At 37.5% G+C, this 10684-nt stretch overlaps 1 long non-coding RNA gene across 1 annotated transcript in view; it reads left to right on the top strand.

Annotated features, from left to right (window-relative positions):
- Positions 1-692: 692 nt before the first annotated feature.
- LOC135291381 (uncharacterized) overlaps positions 693-10684 on the top strand; it is a 56223-nt gene continuing 46231 nt past the window's right edge. Inside the window, exon 1 of the long non-coding RNA XR_010354187.1 lies at positions 693-809. This is a non-coding gene — a long non-coding RNA (uncharacterized LOC135291381). The remainder of the gene's footprint in view (positions 810-10684) is intronic.

Here is a 10684-nt window from a genome sequence, read left to right as displayed (position 1 = left end):
AAAAAAACCCCAGATATTAATATCATCCTAGATAATTGTCACTGATGTGCATACAGCTCTTGGAAAATCTGGTACTTAACAGCTGTGCCACTACTAAGAGTTAGGGCAGCTGTCAGGTCTGAGGCTTCCCTAGTGTAACATGCTGTGAAGAGGTGGGAGGTGTAGCAGAGTGCTAAAGTTCTCTCATGTTAGTCTCTGTATGCAGCCTTAAGATGTCCAGACTGTTTCTGAAATGTTACAGAAATTTGTTAGCAAAATGATCTGCACAGTTTTCCAAGATACTGCTTTTAGAAAAATAAGCAAAAACCTTAGTACTGATGACAACCATCAGCTGAAAGACAAATGGTGTGGCCTGTGTGTGGGAAAGAAACAGGTGGGCTTCCATGGAGGAAGGAGGAATGGTATAGCTCCTTTCCATAAATCACTGCCTAAATATTTCCATATTAAAAAAATTTAGAAAGTAGTTTATAATTCTGTACACTAGAGTTAAAATAAAATATATGTTAATGAAACACTTTTGAGGAAAATAGAGTGTCCTAAGTCTGTGGGTGGTTGTTTGTCTGGTATGAAGGGTTTTATTTCCTCTCCTTCCTTCACCATGCCAGACCACAATTTGCCAAGAGCTAGCACACTGGTGATCTCATTTGAAGTGAGTTTTCTCTAAGCAAACTGTGAGACAATTCTATCACAGACAGAAACTGCACCTTTTCCTGGCAGCCAGGGTTTTCTTGAGCTACGCTACTCATCCTCATATGTACTTGGACTTGAACAGCACAGAGTCCTCCTGTCAGGAGCAGTTTTACACCCAGGTGAGCAGCTGCGTCTGCCAGCAGCCAGAAATCCAATATAAACGAGAGGGGGTGGGGAGGGCAGGCGGTGTTTGCTTATTGCGAGGGAGGAAGGGTAAGCGAACTGTTGCTAGGCAATATGTTTCTGGATGACAGATCCTCTGCTTTGCTAAGTGACCAGAGTAATTATTTTTGGCAAATCTATGCAGTACTCTGCAGGCTGTCATTGGCCTGTAGAGAAAGAAATGGGACTGTATAAATATACAAAATGTATTTGATCCTTTTATAAAATTGGAGGTTTGCAAGAATTAGTCATCTGGCACACATGCACTTTCCTTTGCCTAACTGTTTTTCCTTTCCTCTTTCTGAACTGGTTACCTTGGTGTGAATCAAGGTTGTTCTGATCCTCCTCTAAGATCTCCAGCTGCCGTTGCGACGTTTGATCCATGCCATATTTGTTGGCACTTCCAGTCAGAACGATGGAAACCCAATGAGCCAGTAGTGCTCTTGGATAAGTTGCAGCAGCAGCAGGTGCTAACAGTGTGAATTGATAACAGCCACTTAAAAACCCAGTGCTCTTGCCAGCTTTATCCCAAGCAGAATTGTGCTGCGCTTGCTGCTGGCTGCAAGGAGTTCTTCCAATCAACATTGAAATGAGAGATGGAGATAAATAGCTCTGACCTGTACTGATAGTGTCTGAGTTAAATGAAGAAGCCTAAAAATACACTTCAAAAATTTTTGGTAGCATTTCAAACAGCCATTAAAAGCTGATTTGGACCCTGAAGATGAGGATATTGCTTGCTTGGCAATTCTGCTGAAGGATCAGCAGGGCATGCCCTTTAAACCCTATGCCAGAGATATAAACCCTTGTTCTCAGACTCCAGAGACACAGTGACATTTTCTGAGTTGACAAGAATTCAGAAATAAAAAATCTATAATCTTTCTTGTAGTGGTGATGTTTTTTTTTTTTTATCAGAAGGACTACAAGACATATTGTAAATTAATGTGCTTATTTATTATCTTAGGGTTGAATATAAACCTATGACTACCACTTACAGTGAAACCTTAAAAGTCCCCTTAACATAGTTTGTTTTTGTGTTCAGCCACAGACTTGAAACTTAGCTTGAGTTCAGGGAAGGGGTGGTGTGGTAAATTATTTTTTTTCCTTTGAACCATTTTTTTTTCCATAAGGCTTTTTAAGAAATGTGGGAGTGATTTTGAGGTTCAATATTCAAAACCCAGAGAAATTCAGCCATTCTACTTTCCTTTGTGGGAATATTTTTAACGTTTCATTTGAACTTGAAAATGAACTCAAACTTCAGGAAAAAATTTTCCCAAACATTAGAAGTGGAGAAGGTTTGTGTAAACTTCTGACAAGCAAAACAATTAATTTTGCTCAACCTGTGCATTTGCGTTGCTGTGTAAGGTGCTATTCTCTCATGCTCAGCTCTATGCCTATCTTGCTCATTTAAGATGCATATTGGCACTGCCAATCCCAAATCCTTCTGGAAAAAATCCTAATCCAACCTGTGGCAACAAGCAAGTGGCATAGTCAGGGGAATGAGGTGAGAAAATGATGCCAGGAAGGGCCAAGTCACCACCAGAGTGTCTGAGAGAAGCGCTGCACCAGGACATCAACCTTGTGTCATTTTTCACAAGGTGTGATCCTTGCAGGAAGGATGGCAGAGAGTGGAGGAGAGAGGCCTCTTTTTATTGACTGAAATTCATGCTTGGTCATTTAGGTTGGTGTTGTGGTGCAGTTCCCCTTGCTAAGGGGTGGAAATCAATCCCAAGTATCTGAAATAAAGATTGGAGGATGCAGCACACTGTAATTACCTTTGAAGCATGTATTTTTTCCTGCTGCATGTTGCTGCTTGTACAGCTCTGACTAAAAGAGCTTGCCTGGAGCATGAGCACTTCTTTTTCATCTGCTGCTTTGTTCTCAGGGGGCTTTCAGTAGTTGCCAGCCTTAGTGGAAGAAGATCAAATAGCTCTGGCAGCTTTCGTAGCAAGGTAGGATGTCATTTAAATAAAATGATGCACATGTATGGTGTAAACCAGCCTCCCTGCTGAGAGGGCATAACAAACAATTAAAGAGCAGTTTCCTCTGGGGATGAATGGCTTTTGGGGAACTATTTCAGTTAGATGTGAATTATATATGTATTACTAGGGACAAGTGATCTTGTAAAGTGGAACAGCTGAGAAAATCCTCTGACGACACTGTGTGTAGTTGTAAGGGAACTTCCCTGTTCCCTGTGTTTGCTGAAGATGGGTAGAATTTTGAATGTATTGCAGTCAATAAAATATGTTTAAAAACCAGAATAATCATAACTCCTAGTTAAACATCAGATTGTGAACTGAAAAATTAAAGTAAAATAAACTGTTTAATTCTAGCTTGGGATCAGAGCAGATTACACCCAGTTTATTGACTACCATGCTGCTGACCAAATGGAATATTCATCAAAACCAAAATCCAATATTAAGTGGAATTACATGGAAACATCACAGAGTATGGGATACGGATATCCATCACAGATATGGATAAGGGAACAAAATAGAACTGATAAGAAAACTACTGTAATTGGCACTCGTCGTCTTGTAAAGAAGGAAATTTTCCATAGGTGACTTGAGGAGTTGCAACATAGTGTTGGGTAATGGCCAACCATATATTTCAAAGGAAAAGGAATTGAGGTTTTATGCTTACAACAGCTGATGGCTGCTAATGTGGTGACTGTGGGAACTGCTCAGTGATATAGCTACTGAATTAACAAACAGCAGGAGTCTTCTAAAGGGGTTTTAACATCTTTGGTAAAGAGCTCTAGTATGGGTTGCTATCAGAGATGTGCAGAACAATTGAAAGGGAGGTCTCTCCAAAAAAACTTTTAGAAAAATACAAGCCCTGCAAAACCTTTTCTGAAGTACTCTTTGAAGTTGCATCTGTGGGAACAACAGAAGAAAGGGGACATTTACTCCAGACTCGAACTGTAGATGAAAGGAAATTGAAAAGTAGTTTGACATTTTTAAGAGATGAATAATATTAAGAAGCTTGACCCTGTAAAATAGGAAAGCTTCAATGATTGTGGAATTGAAGACTAGAATTAGAAACAGAGAAATGGAAGCACTTTTTATACAGAGCTTAGCTCAGTACAGTGTATTAACTTGTGTAATTCTTCATTATGTGAAGGGCTCTACAGGACTCTGAGAGGAACACATTATGTGAACAAATATATATCCAGTGGCATGAGTATTTTCATAGAAAGGGATATAATTTTCTGTAATTTGGGGTTCAAGGCTATTATTTTGAGAAAATAGCAGAAGAAGAAACTTCCCTGACAGGCGGCTTTTTCCATACTATTGTGTGTTATACAATTCTCTGGGGTTTTACTGCATGCTTTCCTGGATCTTTACTGCATGCTTTTGTTCACTGTCAGCTCTGGGTTAGGTTACATTGTCAAGTACCTTCTAGAAGTTAAGCAAAAAGGTTTCTAGAAGTTAAGAAAAAAATGACAGTTCAACCCTCTAAGCTGAATGTCTTTCTCTGAGAAACACAATATGACTGAACAATTAGTTTATCCTTCTGTGCTTTCTCATTTTTTTTGATAATTTAAAAGGATTCTTCAAAAGTTTCTACATGACCTTCATGTTTGCAGTCTGATATGCAAACATTGTATGTTAAATCATTGCTTCACATTTTATAAAGATTAAATCACCAAGGATAGCCTAGATACAGCATTTATTGCTGATACATGATAATTAATTATGATGCTGTTTTGGCATTAGTGTTTAATCCCATCTGCCTGCCTGAAATTTAGCTGTTCATGGGAGCAATCAACCAGCATTTCATTCTTACAATTTTGATATACAAAAGAACACAAGTTGCAATATATAAACAAAAATAAATGCACTCTCAGATCTGTCTTTAAAGTCTAAAGCTTTCATCTACCAGAGATACTGTAGTCTTGCTACTGTTGCCCTTTCACTGAACTCTTAGAGATATTTTATTTTATGGAAAGCTACTTGGCACAACTTGCTTCAATGTGCTCTTATTTGCTTTCTTCTGATCAGCACACTCTATGACTTGCAGCACTTAGAAGTAAGAGCATTTCAGCTCTTTCACTGTTGATGTTAACTTATCATTGTTTCCGTTTTTTTTTAGCAAGCACAGTCTTCTGATGTTTTTTCTGCTGTACTTAATGTTTGAAGTTTTCTATTGGCAAAAACCCAATCTGAACTGACTCCTGCAAAATACCTGAAAGACCTTTTTTTGTAAAGTATATTTTATACCTTTATATTGTACATATGAAGCAATATCTACACTGTGATCATCTCTTATGTCTATACTGAATCCTTATGAGTATTTTGTTTTGAGACAATTTTCCAGCTAGGATCCTTCTGTTATTGATAGAAGAGACTGAGAAGTTATATCCTAAAGAAGTGCAAAGGTACATAGAAGTTGTAAAAATCTTTAATGGGATTACATTTAATCACAACTGTGAACAACCTGGAAAAACACTGATTTATTCTTCTATTGTTCTCTCAATTTTATATATGAAGTTTGAGCTGAAAAAATTTTATTCACAAAATGAATGTGTATCTAGTGTTTACTAAAAATTAAGCTGCATATGAGGAAGGCTGATTTTGAATGTAATTAAAGATTCATAATATGAGCTCATAAAAATATTCTTATACAACCTCTATATTTTATGTAGGTATTTTGATTTGTTTTTATTCCTGGGATAATATAAATCAGCCTTTTCCAAAAATTTAAATTACTATTCTGTCACTTAAAAGTCTTCTTAACAGACTTGGAGTGAAAAATATTTCTAATATAAGAAACAAAGTTAGATTTTTGAGCATGTCCATGCATAGTAATTTACAATTATTGAAGCAGTTTGATTTAATAGGCTGCATCTCTCTAAGAATAAGAAGCACTCACATTACAATGCACAAGCTCACAAGTCAGAACCCGATTACTTCTAAACGGAAAAGCTTATAAAAAATGTGAAGTACTGTAATAATTTTAAATTACTCTATATTGCACATTTTCAGGTCTCTGATCACCTCCAAATTCAAGTGCTTATAAAACTGCTCCAATAATCTTAAATTGCTATGTGCTGAGTGATTTAAAATTGTTAAAGTGCTTCAAAGTTTTTTAATAATTGCTTTAATTTAGAAGTGAGTTGAGCAATACTCCAGTATACCTTCAAGAGATTATTAAACTGATGTAAAAATTTACCATCTGGAAAGAAAATGAAACTATTTCTTTTAAAAAGGGAAAAAGAAGTGGGGGGAGGAAGAGAGAGGGCAGAGGTTCAGGTGTAAGAGGTAGTAACATGTGAGTGGTGAAGAATACAAGGATGACAAGAAAAAAAATATAAACCCAAACCTCACAGAGTAACAGGTTTGTTTGTTGTGTGAGAGATAAGACTTTGAAACTTAGTGCAGCTGCCTAAACATGGCCACAAAGCTCTCCTTAAAGTTATTGCAGCACCAGCCAGAGGGTTAGATCAGATTAATAGTGGCAGAGGAAAAAGGTCTTTGCATTTAGGAAGAGCACACTGGACAGATGCTGCATCTCTTAGGCTTTCAACACCTATGCTGTTGACTGGACTGGTGTGCAGGTGCCTTTCTTATGCTAGTGAAGGTATGCGGCACACTTAAGTGGCAATTATTTGTGTGAAACAAACAACTGGTTTATTAACTGATCTCTGAAACCACAGTTCTAAGGACATTTCTGCTTAATAAAACACCCTTCCCATAATGACATTTCCTGCTTTTGTTTTATCCCAACTTGTCATGTTATTAGATTTTTCTGCTAGAAATCTGTAACAAAGTTACAAACTTATCAAACACAGCAAATATCTAATTGCCATTGAAGTAATGAAGTTTGCACTTCAGATGTTTACTCATCTGATGTAACATTTTTTTGGTTTTAATAATTGACTTGAAAGTTGACATATTAATGACATGCCTAGCAGGAAGAGATTTCTTTATAAAAAGTAAGAGAGGTGAATTATCAGACCATCTACTTGTAAACAACCAAACCAAACATACAGCTATCAGTTTCATATGAAATTCTCGTCCAAGTAGGAGTGTTGATATGATAGCCTTAGCTGAATTACCTTATATGAATATGTATGTTTCCTAGATGTATCCTTGCTACCAATCCTCAGAGCCTGGTCCAGGCAGTTTTGACAAATACAGCCTGTGTTCAGATTTCTGAAATACATGAAAAAATATCCAGATTTTTCTTCTTGAGAGATATCCAAGCAGTTAGTGGGGTCAGTTGGCTGCACTGATTCAGGAGGATCTGACAGGGGTACAGAAAGGACAAGGACCATGTTGGCAGCTGGGGCTTAGAAGGCAGAAAGAATGAGACAAGTCGCTATTTCCCGCTCTGTTCTCATTTTCTTTTTTCGATGGGAAGGACAGTGCTTTGTTTTGAGGGAGTGTACACTGTTTTTTCAGTACTAGCTTTGACCTTTAATCAATATTGATTGATTTTGTGAAAACCTGAAGTCTCTGACCTCTGGCTGGCTTTTCAAAAGTAAAGTTAAAAGGTGCTAATATCTTTTAGTTACTGAAAATGCCATAAATACATCAGGGACAAAACAAAACACTGCTTTCAAGCCCATGGGATAACTCCAGCATTATTTAAGGTGGGTGCCTAAAGGAAAGGTTTTAATTTTCAAACTCAAGATATGGAAGTGTGACATTGATGTACATTGAATGTACCAGGTATCACCTTAGAAAACTATAAACTCTTTCATAAACAGTAAACAATTACACAGTTCACAAGTGTCAGAGACCATGAACATGCCTTCATAGGCTCATTTTAAATTGGTCTAGAGAAAAAATTGAAATCAGGTTGTATCTCCTTTTTCATAGTGTGGACCTGTCTTTAGTTCTCTCATGAACTCACGAGAGAATTAATTAAAGAATCATGTTGACTGTCCCTTTTTTTACAGCAAACAATTATTTGAGAATAAAAAAATAAAATCTTTCCTTATGGCCATGAAATAAAGAGCACTGTAAAACCTACTTGAACGGTTAGTCATACATTTGGCCTTTAAAGAACTGAACAAAAAGATCAATAACCTGATTTCCTTTTCATCTGTCTGGACTGTGAAGCATAGACCTCTTGCTTTGTTTATTGTGTAATGAAGGAGGTAAGGCAGTGTTAGCAGAAAGAAAATATTATCTCCCTCTGGTAAATATATTGATGTTACAGACAAGAGGCACAGTACAGCACAGAGAGTAATGAGAAATTTGACTGCTTTTCTTCCTTTCCTTCCTTTTCAGCTTAGCACTGCTGCATCCCAATGAATTAGCTGCTACAGAGAGAAGGAACTCTTTAAAGACTGGCAACTGAGAGCATTTACAATTAGCTGAATTGATTAACCTTTACAAATGCTGTTACTCTACAAGGTGTTTTTCTTCCACATGAGTGTAACAATATGCCTTATTGATTAAACATACTTCTTTATGGTAGCACTGATTTGTCTATGGCTTCTCCAGTCATAAAACTGCCTCTGTAATAGCTGCTGCCTGTTCCTGTGCAGGACTTAACTCTGGAGACTGATTGGCATTTGACTGGAAAATGAAGACTGATGCAAACACTGGAACAGGCTGCCCTGGGAAGTGGTTGCAGCACCATTCCTGGAGATAGGTTTGATGGGCAGCTAAAGGATATGGTTTACTGGTGGTCATGGCAGTGCAGGCTTAACAGTGAGACTCAGTCTTAAAGGTCTTTACCAACTTAAATGATCGTATGATTCTGTCATTCTATGATTATGTAAATAGCTCTCCATTTCTTTAGTGTAAAGAATCACACAGTAAAGGCAAAAGGAAATTTGCATTCTGGCTGCTCCTCTAAAATCAGGGCTTGCTGAAACAAAGGGAGCTGTCCTTTCTGTTATATGTCACCTATCCTGCACAAAACACATTTTTTTGTCTAGTTGGGAAGACCAACAGCTAAACATAGGAACATTATTTGTAACAACATTTATGGCTTAGGTTATGATATTTCTTTGTGTGTACATCCCATGGGAATTTGGCGATGGCAAGCTTCTGCTTTTTGGTGACGTGTGTTTTTAAATCTCTTTGAGAGCCTATTTTGGTGGGTGTGTGATTGGCAGTGGATTGGCCTCCCTAAAAGAAAGAGCTCTTAAAGATCAAGATCTCTTGGGAGAGAGATATGTGTGGTACCAAGTGGTGCCCTTCTAACCTTGCAGCCCGTGAAGTTTCTGGAGGATATGTGCAAAATACCACTTGAAGTTTCATTCTCATTTTTGGAGAAGGCGTGTGTGTGGTATTCTCGTAATTATGAAGGCTAATGACAGCAAATGTTGTTTCTCTAGAAATTCACCATGCTCTGCCCAGTGTTAGTGCTCACGGTACCTGGGAGGACTGTCTGCTTTAAGAAGGGAAGAGTAGAAATTTAATTTCCCTGCCAGTTCAAGCTGAGGCTTCTTCTGTACAGTCTTTGATGTATTATGAATCATGCTGAATTACACATGTTGTTCTACCATTTGCTTTTCAGCTCAGCAGGGACTGAACAGAGAACACCAAACTCATTTCACTGAGGACTGTATGTGTGTTCAATGAAATGTCCTTCAATGTGTAAAAAAAATCAGGCCTTATTTATGTATATGAATCATGAAGACAGGATTTTAGCAGCACTCTTCCAGACTTTCAACCAAAAAATGGCTTGCCAGTAAAAATTGAGGACACACAATTGAGGACACATGAAGGGGCTTTAAATTAGACTTTCTTTCAAATGTAGATAAACTGGTTTGCAGAGATCTATGTTCTAATGAATGTTGACAGGGAAGGTGTAAATAGTACACATATACATACAGTTTGTACATTGAGACATATGGTAGCATGTACATGTAATATATTAAACGTATATCATCAAGTGTTTAATGGTTAATACGAGGAAACTGATGTCATTCCATGGATCAGAGGAACAATGGTGGCACTCAGCCATTTCTTTCCTGAATAGCTGCTGTGTTTTTAAAAATAAAAAATCAGGGAGCTGCTGTAGCATAGTCTGTAGCATTCACAGCATGACAAACAAATTAGAAAACAGCAGATGCAGCACAAATTAAGATGTATTTAGCACAGCAGCCCATCAGATGTGTGAAAGTCTTTTGTATATCAGCTTTGCAAGGTTGATGTATTGCACTTTAGACAGCTGATAATGAACCCTTCTAGCAATTAGAGGTGGAAATACCGAGGATTTGAAATTGTACTGTTCCCAGTGGGGGCAGGGGGAAAACCCTTAGTGAGAAATTTACTGCTTTGTGTGTGTGTACTGAGCAAAACAAAGCAAATGTTTCAGTTTATGCACATGTAGATTTTGAATTTCTCATTTATATTTTTTACATTTAATACTCATGTCATAATTATTTAAATTTTTCTGTAATTTAAAAAATGTGTATTTCTTTGTTGAAATTACGACTTTTATGGCTGGTACAATCTCTGTAGGTTTATGTGGGGCTTTATTTAGTCATCTGATGGGAGGACAGTAATCTCATTAATCTAGTCTTCAAACCACCATAACCCTCTTAATGGTTTAAGTAATTTACACCTTTGCAGTTCTATTGAATCCTGCTTTATTTTTTCCTCCATTGTTTCTGTTACACATTCTCTTTCTACCTCGCTTTCTATAGCCAAAATCACAGTTTAAAAACCATGATGGAAGCTTTGCATAAGTAAAGGTTGTGAAATTGAAGCCCAGAATCAGTTCCGTGCTTGATCCTCCTAGGTGCTGAGTGCTCTCAGCTGCAAGGAGTTGCAATGGAAATGGAGAGTACTTAGCAGCTCACATGCCTGTGCCCCCTGAGGAGAACAGCATATTACAGCAGAGCTGGGATCTATCTGCTATATAG

Source organism: Passer domesticus, chromosome Z, assembly GCF_036417665.1.
Source record: "Passer domesticus isolate bPasDom1 chromosome Z, bPasDom1.hap1, whole genome shotgun sequence".
NCBI classification, from domain to species: domain Eukaryota; kingdom Metazoa; phylum Chordata; class Aves; order Passeriformes; family Passeridae; genus Passer; species Passer domesticus.
Note: the sequence above shows the minus strand (reverse complement) of the source record. Positions and strands in the feature narration are given on the sequence as shown.